At 35.8% G+C, this 15,904-nt stretch overlaps 1 pseudogene; it reads right to left on the bottom strand.

Annotated features, from left to right (window-relative positions):
- Positions 1 to 710: 710 nt before the first annotated feature.
- LOC103289852 (elongation factor 1-alpha 1-like) lies at positions 711 to 3,738 on the bottom strand (annotated as a pseudogene).
- Between the last annotated feature and the right edge of the window lie 12,166 nt (positions 3,739 to 15,904).

The following is a 15,904-nucleotide window of genomic DNA, read 5'->3' as shown; positions in this document are numbered from 1 at the left end:
ATTTTTTTCCTCACACTATTCACAGATCATAGGAAAATTGCCAAAATGTCCTTTATGTCTTTATCTCTACTCAGTGGTATAACCAGAATTGAACCTGAGAGAATAACTGTAGAGGTTTAGCTGCCCATGCTATTCATCATAATGCTTGCCTGGAAAAAAAAGAAACATTGCCATGAGAAATAATGCTTCAGTTTTTCAGATCTCCACTGTGACAAAATATCCAGAGTTCACAAAATTCAGGTAATGTAAATTAGCAATTTCTCCCACAATACCTGTTCAACAATAATAAGTACTCAAGGGAATTTGTGTCCTTGGAAAATAAATGGGAGGTCGATGACTTCTGCACAAAATCTCTTGTGACTTAAGAAATGGTATTTAGTTAAAAATAGTATTCAATGACTGAGTTTAGGGATGCATTTATTCAAAACAAATTTAAATTCTTATTTAAACATACTCAGATTGTAGCCTCTATCCCTGTTAAGGGGTGTGTAGGAGGTAGCCGATAGATGTTTCACTCTCACATCAACGTTTCTCTTCCTATCCTTCTCCTCTCTCTAAAAACTCAATAAAAGCATTTTAAATAAAATAGAGTCTTTTTTAAAAAGAGTCCACAAAATGTCTTCTTTCCTTCTGAAGGTTTTGTCATTAACCAGTCTTCTGCTATTAAACTTATATGTCCCATTGAGGCAAAGAGTTTTGAGACCTTTCTTCTAAAACTGAAGAAAGCTGAAGTAGCAGGCATTAGTGCTAGTATATGTCTGAGCTCCCCGGGCAGATTGGGTGGCCTTGCCATCTCCATCAGCCATCTTGTCCTCTGTTTTTATGGAACACACAGCACCTTCCCATTTCATGTCATGGACAGCAAAACAGCCCAAAGAATAGTCAGAGAAGCTCTCAAGACACACCTGGGCTTACCAGGAACCATTTCAGCAATGGCAACATGACCAGATGTCAAGAATTTGGTGCCATCATCTAGTTTCTTATCAGTATCAATCTTCTTTATGTCAGCAAACTTGCGTGCAGGGTAGGCTGTTTGACCATCCAGCTCAGGATAGCCAGCATTAATTTTATGTAGAAGGTTCAGAATAATCATCTGGGACATGAAGCCAGCAGCCTCTACCGGTAGGTCTTTTTCGCTGCCACCAACCATATTACTATAAGGAACATCTTTGATAGACATGTTGTTGACATTGAAGCCCACATTTTCCCCAGGAAGAGCTTTACTTACAACTTCATGGTGCATTTCAACGGATTTTACTTCAGTCGTAACATTGACTGAAGCAAAGGAGACCAATGCGCTGAGATTGAGAACACCAGTCTCCACTTGCCCCACAAGGACATTCCCAACACCACCAATTATGTAGACATCCTGAAGGGGCAAATGCGAGGCCCTTGAATTGTGGGAAAGTATTTTAAATTATGTTGAAAGCAGAGAATAAGACTAAAACACTGAATAACTTCAGGACAATTAAACCAGTGAAAGGGATTGTATAGCTCATTTACAGTGAAATAAAATAGGAGATTGAGGAAGTAAGTATGAACATTTTAAGGGATTATAATAAATATTAGGTGGGCTACCTGGTCCATCAACTTCTTAGATTCTGAAAGGACCAGAACAGATTCACTCCATTTTCCCTAGCCTAAATGAATTTTTAAAATGTGATAATGACATAAATATGGAAACTTGGTCTCTTCAGAACAAGTCCTGATTAATGTTGTGAAGTAAAGGAGAAAATTATAATTCTGAGTGATGGGTTGGTCAGGTTGGCATGACACAGGAGTAGGAAGGGCTGAGAACATTGATGTGAATTAAATGGCCTGAAAGTAATGAGAAAACTGTCGGGTACTTGTGCACAATGTACCTTTATACTCACATTTGCTAATGAAATTGCTAATAGAAAGTTAAAGGGTGATTTGCTTATGATAGGGGATATGGTGATGCAATTTTGAAAGGCTTATATGTAAAAATATGTCTCAAAATAAAAATTTATGAATGCAAGTATTGTGTACTAACGCATTACCCCTACCAGAAAAGATGTGATATCTGAATGGGAGAATTTTTTCAATACCTAAAAAATTAAGAAGAAGAAAATCATGCCAATCTACTCACTTGTTTAAATGTGGTCTGCCAGATGGAAATCTTTGGAATTACCAAAATTCACTCAAATAGCTAATTTAAAATAATATGAAATATTTGGGTTTTATCAGGGAATTTTAGTTTATTTAAGTTTCACCTGTATTAGTAATCCAAAATTCTTGTTTAATATTCCAGTGTTATCTGTGTGAAAAGCTGATGGATCCTGGAGTGTAACAGTAGGCTACGAAGGATTAAATATAGTATTGCCTCCATGGTGTGCAGAACCCAATATGATTTTAACAATTCAAACTGTGCATCATGCTAAAGAAAATCAGTATTCTGTGATCTATTTGTTTTGTTTTTCCAATTCATATTTCAAAAGAAAGCAAAACTAATTTATATTCACCTGGGATGAAACTGAACAAATGCTGTGTTCTCATACAGATATAGAGGTCCTGCTGGTTATTGACAAAATCTGCTATGAAGACACTTAGAGTTGATTAAATTAAAATACTGTTATTGCTCAGATTTATGATACAATGGTGACAACTCAATCTGAAGATCAAGTGGGCTAAACCAAATTCTGGTTAATCACATGTCCAACAGAGGGTCATAGATTAACCTGCTAAACTAGAGAGTCAAGCACAAATGGCAAGATTCTTTAAAAAAATTGTGTAAACTAGAGACACTAGAGATATACCTCAGACAACCAAAAATAAGTTATGTTCTCTGGGAGCTCCAAAAGGAAACCAAGAAGAATGAAGATTGATTGAGTTGGTGATTTGTGGAGAAATCCCATACCATGTCTGAGATTTTTACTGGTCCCATTTCTCAAAAGTGCTAAGGAAAAAGATGAATTTTAATGATGTTATGTAAACAGAAAACACTCTAAGTTTCAAAAAAAATTCTATTCTGGCCGAAATCGGTTTGGCTCAGTGGAGAGAGCGTCGGCCTACGGACTCAATGGTCCCAGGTTCGATTCGGGTCAAGGGCATGTACCTTGGGTGCGGGCACATCCCCAGTAGGGGGTGTGCAAGAGGCAGCTGATTGATGTTTCTCTATCATCGATGTTTCTAGCTCTCTATCCCTCTCTCTTCCTCTCTGTAAAAAATAAATAAAATATATTTTTTTAAAAATTCTATTATCTCCCATAGTTTACCCGGCCTAATCCTGGGGTGGTTCCACCTCAAAGCTCAAGTGATATGAGAAGTATCAGCCACTTGCACTGAGGCTGCCGAGAGCCTTTTGTCAAAGCTCATGTCTGCCAGCCAACATTAACTGCTGGGAATTTGGAGCAGAAATTTGCCAGAAGCTGTTGCCATATAAATTTCCGTTGAAAGGCAATTTTTGGTCTGTTACTGGGTTTCAAATGAAACTGTTTCTGTTACGGAAGGACATAAAATTATTTTGAGACATGAAATACCCCTCATATCATGAATTATGTTAAAAAAAAAGATTTCCAATATGAGAGTGAAACACACAGAGGAGTTGGGAATAATATATTAACAAATATGCTACAACAGCACTCATTTCATGCATGAGCAGGTGGCTGCCATACCTTGGGGTTCAATGTTAGATTCACCTGTGGAGTCGTCTCACTTTCCATCTAAATGGGTATCTCCCTAAGGTCCCTTAATGAAGAATGCTGACCAAGCAGCCATGTTAACGTAAGGTACTTTGCAGGAGTCTTAGTCTGAAATGTAGCTGTATCATATCTGGCCAATGACTGAAACTTTAAAGAACTGTTAAAAAATAAAACTACTGCCTGGGCCAGCATGGCTCAGTGCTTGAGCATCGAGCATCAGCCTATGAACCAGCAGGTCATGGTTCAATTCCCAGCCAGGGCACATGCCCAGGTTGCAGGCTCCATCCCCAGGGTGGGCGTGCAGGAGGCAGCTGAGCAATGATTCTCTCTCATCATTGACATTGATATCTCTCTCTCCCTCTCCCTTCCTCTCTGAAATCAATAAAAAATATTTTATAAAAAATAAATGAAACTACTAAGTAAGCAGAATTAGGAACAGTGTTCCTCGTAGCATCAGAAGAACCAAATACAAATAATAAAACAGTAGAATCTTACACCAGTTTTTAGGCAGAAGCCAGTGGATTGGCAAAACAATGATCCTTAAACAAATAAAATATGAAAGAAATCACAGTATGAGGCACTATTGTTATGGGGGAAAGATTATGATTTTGAAAAGAAAAAAAATCAAAGTTATACATAATGAACTGTGTGTTTGTATACGTCATGATTTACTTAAATTATAATATGTTGAGAACAGTACCTAGATGGAATGGACTTAAAATATCTTCTGTGCCCAACTTATTGTAGTATTCTCTGTCCAAGATTTTAAGAAAAGAGGCCACAATAAAAATAAAGAATACTTAGCACACTAAAATAGTCATTAGTTTAGGGAAGACCTAGAGGGCTCAAGGAGCCCCAGTACTTTCTGTATACCTATGGGGAGTTCTTTGGAATTTTCCAACTATATTTGGGAGTGACAATCAGCCTTATAACATTCTCACAGGCACACTGCTCCAGGAAGGACTATTTATGTGAGCTCCCCTAGCCTTTTGCACTCGGATGTCCAGTGTGGCTCGACACGGTTAGCATCTGTAGCAGCTCGATGAAAAAAGCAAGCAAGTGCAAAGGGCTAGAGGGAGGTGGCAAAGCTCAGGAAAATAGTCTTTGACTTTGGAAGAGGAAAGTATAAGAACAAAGTTGTGGGAGACTTTTGGCCCCCATATGCTATGGGAATACATTTATGGGAAGTATATTTGGCATAATTACTCTTTTTACCTGTCAAAGCACCATGAAGAAACTTAAAAACAAACTTACCCAATTCTGCAATTAATCAGCACTGATACCTTTTAAACTTGTCTAGGATTTTTTATCAGTGTAGATAAGATAGGGACTATTTAATGAAAAGGTCTTTTGAATCTTTGATGAGTTAATAGAGTCCAAAGAAATGAAATTAAATTGCTTACAATGTTATACAAATTTGCAAGAGCAAATGTTTTTACCTTTACATTTAATGAAAAATTGTTAACATTATCAAAGTGGAGAAATGACTGGCATTCATAATTTGAAATCAACCTCATTAATATAATGCAATCAATGCTAAGGAATTTGAGAGATTAAGTCCCTCCTTTTCATCTTCAAAGACGCTGCATTTCAGTTTAAGCAGAAACCTGCCCATTTATTTTCAGCATTAAAAATATATAATGCTTCCAGACATACCTACATTTCTGTCAGCTTATAGATTTACTTAACTGATTTAAGATTTTGTGGCTTTGCAAATGCCTATTCCTAAATTTAAGCTGTGTATACAAAGCTTTATTTGTTATCCTATGGAATAGGTGATTTCAAAAGTTTTCTACAATATATTAATTTATGGAAATTGCATGAAAGTAAATTTATTTTTGTACTGGTTGTGCTTATTGATGACATATAACATTTTTATGTATAAGGAAGAATATGTATCAAATATTTTATCTACTTACTAGTAGCCCGTTTGCACGAAGATTCGTGCAATAGACCTTCATTCACCTGGCTGCCTGCACCAGTTTTCTGCTGGCACCGGGGACCCAGGCCTTGGCTGTGGCCACCGCCTTCTACCTTCTTTCAGGGTCCCGGCTTGGCCCTGGGTGGTGGCCTTGGGCTCGGCTGCACCCAGTGTCCCTGCTACCCGATCTCAGGAGCGAGCTGACCCCCCAGGTCGGCTCGCTCCTGCGATCGGAGCAGGCACCCCGCTCCGCCGCACCCCAGCATCCCTGCAACGGTTTCCTGGTGGGTGTGGTTGATGGGAGTGGCTTGGTTGGTGGGCGTGGCTTGGGCGTAGCGAAGGTGCGGTCAATTTGCATATTTGTCTATTATAAGGTAAGATATCTACACTTCCATTTACAATTAATTTGCTAACATATACGGTTATTATATGTTATTACCACAAACCTGTGCTTTAAATGCCAACATTTAAAAAATTAAATGAAAAAAACAAAACAAAATTGAGACAATGATGCTTTTTCCATAAGACTGATAAGTGAATTATATTGTAAAATAAATTTGTTTGGTACAAACTTCAATTGAACTAAAGACTTTTTCTGAGATTAGAACTTAAATAAGATTTTAAAAGTATAAATAATAATGGAATCTGTGTATGATGCTACAGTTTTTACAAACTAAGCTCAGTAATATTCAAATTGTCATCTGTATTTAAATATATACCTTACAAAAATAAAGTTATTCTAATATTATAAATGGAACATATGCTGATTTTTCAAATTGATGCTTTTCTTCTTATTTTTTTCAAAATCAAAGAATAATTTCACAATAAGCATATTAAGCATTTTGTAAAGCAAATAACATGATAATTTATGTAGCCATAAAAATTAACAACTAAGGATGAATTTTAACTAACCAAATAAATTTAATTCCAAAAAAAATGTCCTTCATGAAAGAAAAATGTTATACCCTATAAGAAAATATTAAATTTTTACTTTTATTGTAAGAATAAAAAGCAAAGTAACTACTTGGTAAGGTTATCATTTTCTGTTCATTGAAATCACAATGAAATATTCTATTTAATAAAAGAGTAATATGCAAATTAACCATCACTCTGCTACACCCACAAGTCATGCCCACCAGCCAATCAGAAGTGAGTATGCAAATTAACCCAACCAAGATAGCTGCAGCAATGGAGCGAGCAGGAGGCTTGGGTTTCCCTGGCAATGGAGAAAGCCAAGCATTCCGCACACCCTGGTAAGCCCAGGCCTCCACTCAAGGCTACAAAGTTTCAATTATAGAAGATACATAAACCCCAGATACCAGGGCCTCTGCTTGGGTCACCGGGGGGCATGGCCAGCTGCCCCATGCCCCAAGGGAACCCCCACCCTGATCCGGGACACCCTTCAGGGCAAACCAGCTGGCCCCCACCCGTGCACCAGGCCTCTATCCTATCTAAAAAAAAAAAAGAGTAATATGCAAATTGACCATCACTCCAACACACAAGATGGCTACCCCCATGTGGTCAAAGGTGGCTGCCCCCATATGGACACAAGATGGCCACCACAAGATGGCCAGCAGGGGAGGGCAATTGGGAGGGACCAGGCCTGCAAGGGAGGCCAGTTGTGGGTGATCAAGCCTGCAGGAGAGAGCAGTTAGGGGTGACCAGGCTGGCAGAGGAGGGAAGTTGGGGGCGACTGGGCCTGCAGGGAAGGGCAGTTGGGGGGGACCCAGGCCTACAGGGGAGGGCAGTTAGGGGTGACCAAGCAAGGGAGGACAGTTAGGAGCAATCAGGCTGGGAGGGGAGCAGTTAGGCATCAATCAGGCTGGCAGGAGAGTGGTTAGAGGTTGATCAGGCTGGCAGGCAGAAGCAGTTAGGGGCAATCAGGAAGGCAGGCAGGCGAGCAGTTGGGAGCCAGCATTCCTGGATTGTGAGAGGGATGACTGGTTGCACGTTTAAGCCCAGGATCTGGCCTAAACGGACAGTCGGACATCCCTCAAGGGGTCCCAGATTGGAGAGGGTGCAGGCTGGGCAGAGGGACACACACCCTCGTACACGAATTTCATGCACCGAGCCTCTAGTACATTTATAAAATAAGATGATGGAGTGATGGAAATGTAATGTTACCCCAACCCAAAAAGTCTTATTATATTTGTGATAATATACTCAAAACATGTCAAAATGTGTCTTCTTTCATACTTATATGAAGTTGACTTATGAATTGCTTATAATTCACCATAATTTGAAAACTAGTTTTCCATGACATCAATTATCAAAACAATTGTTAAGGCTTCCACTGAGCCTTGAAAATTTACACTCATACCCATAGGACCCAGCACAAAATGTACAGGTGAAAGTCGAGATTATAAGCAACAGAATCATTTATCAAATTAATTTTTGTATTTGAATTTCTCCAGTCATTCTAATCAAGTGATAATTTAAATTTTAATCATTGAAACTTAAAAAGAAAATGACATTAAATAGTATAATATATATAGATAAAAGACATAAACTAGATGGTAGACTTGGAAAACTTATCTTAAAGTCAGAAGAGATAAATAGAAACATTGAAAAATAAATGAACTGTAAGTTAACAGATGCAATCATGGCTTTTCATGCTGAGCTCTAGTATACATCCGAAAGAAGCTATTCAGAATGAAGCAGTTTAAGGGAAGGTGAGATTTTGTTCCAGGCAGGGGGAAAAAAACAACAACAAAAAAGCTGAAAAAGATGCCACAAAAGATACCAAAACAGTCAACGATAAGGGAAAGTAAGTTACTAACTTTTCTTGAAGCATTAAACACAAAATCCACTTGCTGAGACTTGGTCAGTGGGGCTCAGTTTGTTGGGCATTATCCTGTGCACCAAAAGGTTACCCATTTGATTCCTGGCCAGGCCTCGTGCCCAGGTTGCTGGCTTGATCCCCAGTGAGAGCATGCAGGGGCAGCAAATCGCTGTTTCCCTAACACTGCGATATTTCTCTCTCTTTCCTCCTCCCTTCCTCTATTTAAACAAACAAATAAATAATAAATGGGAAAATTCACTTGCTGAAATTTAAAATCCATTCTTTTGTTTTAGGCTCAATTGGCAGAAACACTTAGTATATCAATCCTTTTTACACAAAAGTGTTTTTTATTTGAGGTGTTTCAAATATATTTCTCCTTTTTCTTACTTGGTTGTATCCTCTTTTATTTTTAAAGGAAGAAATAATTGGTGATAAATTAAATTAACTTTTAGGTTTCAGTTTTTTGTGTTTTTTTTTTTTTGAGTATTGCTTTCACACAGCTTTATGACAAAAAAATAAACATCACTTGTTGAAATTTTAAAGGTTATGTTGAGGATAAGTTATGACTTTTATAACTAGAATCCCTTTTGGAGAAACTGTGAGATTTATAGAACTTGCTTTATAAATATAGTGCCTTCCACTATTTTTCAAATATATAAAATTTATACCCATGCACAACTATATTCTAAAAAGTATCAGTTTTGCTTTGAATAAACTAAACTGTGTAATAGTATTAGGTATTTCACTCTATAATTATTTATTATATATTTACTATCTCAAACACTATTCTAGGTAACAAGGATACAGTAAGAAAAATAAACAACTTCCTTCATGCAGATTATATATATTTATATTCCAAAATGTACTGGAACTTTCTCTCTCTCTCTCTCTCTCTCTCTCTCTCTCTCTCTTGAAAATATTACAGATGTCCCATTTCCTCCCCTATTCATCACCTCCTCCACTCTTTCTTTCCTTCTTTATTTTGTGAGAAGGACATATAACATTTTTCTTTAAGATTTCTCAATTTACCTATAAATTAATAAACATGAACCTCATTGGCCATATACCAATGTATTCTATAGAACATACATTGTGTTCTGAAAGTGCAAACTTTGTCATGGAACATGTGCCTATCTCAAAAACTGAAAATCTGAAATAATGCAGAAGTCATACAATTCTATGGTAGAAAATTATTCAACAGATTCAAAATTTGTGTAATACCAAAGGGTCTTGATTTACTACATGTAATGGCCTATTCAATTGGCTAACATAGCATGTTTAATTTCAGAGCTTATGGACAAAAAAGTGCTCTCTGTTTTTTTTTTTGTTGTTGTTGTTGTTGTTGTGGGAAATATCCAATACTTAAAGCTCTTAATCCATAGAAAATTAATTATATAAACAGGATTTGGGACTTGCTAACTAACAGATTATGGAGACTTGCTTTTGTCATTAAGCAGGTGGTTAGCACCATTCTGCATTTTCAGAGGCCTAATATACATTTTCCTTCTCCAGATCCAGGAGGAAATTATTATAAATAGTCCTGGAAAGAGCAATTAGGAACAGTAATTTATTCTCCATGGCATTTTATTAAGTTTTACTAAACTCAAATGAGTCTCATAAGAAAATGATTATAATCTTTTAACTCACAATTTCTAACAAATTAGATTACATGATGGCTTCCTTAAAATTCTAACATAAGAATAAGTAATACTTAATCCAGTAAATTTTTTAATGTAAATTTACTGGCCTTTATATTTTTTTCTTATTTTTTGCTGCTGAGAATTAAGCACACAGTCTCAATTCAAGAGGTATAGAATGCATCCATTCTATATTTCTTGTATAAAATCTATGGTCATTGTTAGTCATTAAAATTTGTATTGATTTAGTTGTTAGAGCCTTAAACTCAAGACTTTGAAGATTTTCACTTCAAGATGGATTCTAGTGGTCATTCTGGGATGAAAATCTTAGATACCTATAAAAATATCGGTAATAAACCTAGATGATTTTAAAATGCTTTTATGGCCCTTTGGTTGTAGTTATTAAAACAATAAATTTCCACAATGATTTTTGTTGAAAAAAATTGTATCAATATTCAGAGTAGTAATTTAAGATGTGGAATGCGTTCTTCCTATAAAAAGCTGTCATTTGAAAAAATCTTGTGCAGTTACCTTTTGTTCACTGCAACGTTTTGAGAATGAATATGATGGAAACAGTTTATGTGAATTCAATGTAAACATGTGAATGTAAGTGAAAATCAACATAAGTTGCTATTAAGCAGAGAACAAAAAACATTTAAAAATAAATATCTCAAATGTGAAGACTTAGGACTGTTCTCTTTCTCAAGATGTTATTGAAAATAAAAGGCCTTTGTTTAAAACATCCTATATAATAAAAAGGTAATATGCAAATTGACCCTAATGGCAGAATGACCAGGAATGACTGGTTGCTATGACATGCATTGACCACCAGGGGGCAGATGCTTAAGGCAGGAGCTGCTCCTTGTTGATCAGTGCACTCCTACAGGGGAGCTCTGCTCAGCCACAAGCTGACAGCACTAAGGATGTCCAACTGGGGCTTAGGCCCACTACCCATGAGGTCGAACATCCCCCAAGGGCTCCCAAGCTGCCAGAGATGTCTGACTGCCAGCTTAGGCCCACTCCGTCAGGGAGTGGGCCTAAGTCAGCAGGTGGACATCCTCCGAGGGGTCCCGGACTGCAAGAGGGCACAGGCCAGCTGAGGGACCCTCCGAGGGCACAAATTTTCATGCATCGAGCCTCTAGTTTGAAGATATTTCTAGTTAGGTTTGGGAAAGAATGATTTCTAAGGAAACATTCACATGCATTCTATGATATCCAATGACACCGTGCCATCTCTTCTGAAACTAGAATTGTACATGGGCCCTCTGTGCATTGGACCAGAACACAGCATAATTATTAACTGTATGTCCAGGTAATCTGCATAGTTCAGGTGTTGTACAGCAGAGTAGATGTATGACAGGGCAGGACCTGTTTATAAGGAGTGTGGGTGGAAATCTTGAATGGAGTAGTACATGAAACAAACTGATATATATTTTAATTTTAAGTGAAAAATTAGTTTGGCTAGGAATATACATGAAAGTGTCTGATAAATGCTCCTCTACTTAAAATGGAAAACATAAAAATTTAAAATCTTATCAACCCAGATAGTCTGATCTGAATTTGCCTTGAATCTCTGATCATTTATTTTGGCTTTAATGATCATAAACACTTGGGATTTAAATAGGAGGATCTTCCTGATTCTCTCTCATCATTGATGTTTCTATATCTCTCTTTCCCTCTCCCTTCTTCTCTCTCTAAAAACAATTTTATAAATATATATATATATTAAAAGTAAATAAATTAATTAAATAAATAAATAGGAGAATATTTCAATGCTATTCACCTTAAAATATTTGTAATCTTGCCCTAGCTGGTTTGGCCCAGTGGATAGAGTATTGCCTGTAGACTGAAAGGTCCCAGGTTTAATTCCTGTCAAGGGCACTTGCCCAGGTTGCTGGCTCAATCCCCAGGAGGTAGCGTGGAGGCAGCTGATCAGTGATTCTCTGTCATCATAATGTTTCTATTTCTCCTTCCTTCCTCTCTGAAATCAATAAAAATATATATTTGTAATCTACAAAGATCATGAGTTTTTATTTATTTTATAATTTATACTATGCACCCAAATCATAATATTAAGTAAAATAGAGATGTGCTGCCCTTCATAGGTTGTAATTAAATTTGAAAATCAGATATAGCATTTTTATTTTATTATAGAATGTTCTTTAGCATACTATTAATATCATTGAATATTTTTTCTTACTTTTCATGTCATTGAAAAATAAAATGTATCTTCAGTTCATCTGACTTTGCAAATTCATTGTTTAAGCTAAATCTTTTGCACATTAGTTTTATAGGCAAGCATGGTGGTGGTGTTTTGTTTGATTAAAAGGTATTGTCAGAGAAAAGTATGCACTAATGTAAGATCTGGCCACTAGTGGTTGTTGTTGTTTTTTGTGTGTGTGTGTGTGAATTTTTGGTGATTTTTTTTTGTTTGTTTTTATATTATCAATCCTCAATATCCTACCCTATAAAATGGAAAAAATAAAATTCAAAATTAGTATAAAGATTAAAGTACCCCATATGTAACATGAACAATGGGTGTTTTTCCTTAGAAGTAACTTTTATTTATACTAACAAATGCGTTTTACATATTCATAGAAAAACTATAGAGCAAGAAAGTGATAAAGGATAACATGAAATTTTGCCAGGTTTCTAACTACATGTCAGGTTCCTTAAAAATAGCATTCCATTGAGCATATTGCTAAAATAGCTATTCATCATTTTTTTGTGTGAATAATAATTTGCATTTAGAAATGAACTAGTTTCTGTGAGGTCAGGAAATGGTATGTATGTATGATTTGGTTCCTGCTCAAATTAAACTTGCGATCAGATTAGGCGTATGACATATTCGTATAACAGAGGGCATAAATGAAAGGACATGTTCAAATTCAAAACAAGGGCATGATCAATAACAATCATTACTGTGATGGATAGAAGAAGTCATTAGGAGTTTAAGTAGCTTAAATGATGCTTAGAGTTTCTGAGACATAATGGAATCATTTGACTTTCAAAGCTATAATAGAAAAGGGCTTTTAATCAAAGAAGTATTTAAAAGTGTATCCCTTTGAAATTCTGCAAAGTTAACAATTATCTGAGTGAGAAGTAAAGTAGTAATTATTTTAATCAACAACAGCTTTCATGACTGTAGGTTCAAAACCTACAGTTAGGGACATAAAATAACAGTATTTGGTAATTACACTTGATGCCTTTCTTAAAAAGTACATCAATTGAAGTTTTCTTAAGAGAAAAATCATTTATATATAGTAAAGGATGTTATATTTGAAATTAGACATAGCATGCATTGTTTATTAGGTAAATAATTTGGTTTTGAACAAGAATGATCTCTCTTTTGTGTTTTAAATATGACTTTCAATACTGAATACACTTCAAACCTGCTTTAAGGGATAATGATGTGAAGTTTTTCAGAAAAAATCCTGAATCACTTGGAACACTTATTTGCCAAATATTTATTTACATTGACAGTGTATTGTGCTCATGAAGGGCAAGAGCATTTGAAATAATAGTGGTTGGAACAACAACCAGAGATCAAAGTGACAAACATTCTCCAAAATAGCTTCTCAACTCAGGATTTTGAGAAGACCATAGAAACAAATGAAGATGTTCATTAATACTTAATGGTTAGAATGTGCATTTCATTTTTCTTTTTATTGAATTTATGGGATGAGCCTGGTTAATAAAATTATACAGGTTTCAGGTGCACTATCCCACACCATATCATCTGTACATGGTATTGTGTATTCACCTGACAAATGAAAAGTATAATTGACCTGAAACTGTTATATATAAACCTGCTAAGATCATTTTAAGACATTAGTTTCATTGAAACCTGAATTAACTATTTAGTCACCCTTATATATGTATACAGTAAGAAAATTATAGTATTTCTGCATTATGAGGAGATTTAGAAAAAAATCACTTTTATTATTATTCCAGCTCGCTATATACTCAACAAAGCAGTCAAAGGATTCTCTCAGAAAACAACCCAAAACTTCTTAATTATTGTTTGTTTTATATAGAGCAAAGACTAAGCTTTGATTTGGGTAAGGAACTTCAGTAACTTTATTGTATTTTCAGATTTATCTGATGAAATTAATAGGAAGTATAATTTTGAATGATTACTTTTTCTATTTTAATAATAATTCCACATAGCTACTTATATACTTCCTTTTATGACAAAAATGAAGAGTTCAAGTTTTTCCTGTATTGCTTTTATTTTTTATTTATGTTTTTGATAAGGTAGATATTAGCTGGACCTGTTTTATTCACTTAAAAATATATGTAAAACATTTTAAGTGGATAATACAGCAGTTCTACATCAATGGAATCCTTATATCCAGTTAAAATGAATGAAGAGCATGTTCAAGATCAAAGGGAGAGCACGGATAAGTTAAATCACAGTTTAGATCTTTGCTTAGCCTAATTTGCTCACAAATATGTTATTCTTCACTTCCAGGGTGATAAATATTGTTTCCTCTAATTTTTCTCATCTGCAAAAAGGAAGGAATCCGCAATACATTATATGAGTGAAAAAAATTTTTCACAGTTTCCAATTATTTAAGTCAGAGTCCCTTAAAGAAAAGCTACAATTTCTGATGTCAAATTGTTTTCTGTAACACCATTCTTTCCATCTTTAGCAAATAATATCCAATTACTTTGTATTGTTATTTGCCAGTTTAAAAATCACTTTAAATGCTTAGAACTGAATGTCAAACTGAACTTTTTGAAAGCAAAGCCAGAAAGTAAAGGGTTCTGTATGAAGCCCAGTTATACTTGGGTCATGCAGAAACATGAAGCGAGGAGGGAAACCAGACTCTCCAGGGCCCATCAAGCTGCTGCATCAGAGGAAACCACCCACGTGTGGTGCTACTGATGGGATTCCACCTGCTTCAGAGTTTCAGCTTTCCACTTTTCAAGGGCACTTTACTTTCAGTTCCCACCTTAGCCAATCGCAAAGACTGTTGTTAGTAATATGCAAGTAATTGTAAATGTTTTAATGTGTATATCTACTAAATATGGCTACATCATTTTGTTCAGAAAGGCCAATCAAATGACAGATTATGGCTTTTCCTTTCCAGGATCTTTGTATTCCTTCTCTTTAATTGTGTCCCTCTTTAAAGAGCTATTTTTATCCTGCTGAAGTTATAACTTATATTTTCACAAACTGTTAAGAGTCCTGCCCTAGCCGGTTTGGCTCAGTGGGTAGAGCGGCGGCCTGTGGACTGAAGTGTTCTGGTTCCATTCCGGTCAAGAGCACATATCTCCGTTGCAGACTTCTCCCGCCCCCGGCCCCTGGTCAGGGCTCATGCAGGAGGCAACCAATCGATGTGTCTCTCTCACATGGATGTTTCTCTCTGTCTTTCCCTCTCTCTTCCACTCTCCCTAAAAAACAATGGAAAAATATCCTCAAGTGAAAATTAACCACAAAAAAGGAGTCCTAATAATAGCGATGACATTAAAATCCTTATATTCAGAACTAAAAAACAGACTGACTTCTATTTTTATAGACCTTAGTAAAAATTCAGTGACAAAGTTAGCTTTGCATGTCTCTTCCCTAATATTTTTGAATGTCAGTGATCATGTTTAAATCTCTTCATAATGCAGAAATGTTATACTTTGTTTGCTCTCTACATAAGGATGACTTAATGATCAATTTAGTTATTACAGCAACTGTATTCTTAAAATTATCTTAAGAGATATATATCTTAATTCTATTGTACTATTTATTTTTCATAATTTAATTTTTTATTTTATACAAATCATGTTTTTTTCTAAATGTATACTTCTCTTCCCTACTATATTAATACTATTTTAGCCGAAGTTATAGAAACTTTCTTAGTAAATGCTATATGAGTTTTGCTCTTTTCCTCCACAAACTGCCTTG

The sequence above is a fragment of the Eptesicus fuscus genome, chromosome 3 (genome assembly GCF_027574615.1).
Source record: "Eptesicus fuscus isolate TK198812 chromosome 3, DD_ASM_mEF_20220401, whole genome shotgun sequence".
NCBI classification, from domain to species: domain Eukaryota; kingdom Metazoa; phylum Chordata; class Mammalia; order Chiroptera; family Vespertilionidae; genus Eptesicus; species Eptesicus fuscus.
This window is presented reverse-complemented; position numbering and strand designations above follow the sequence as displayed.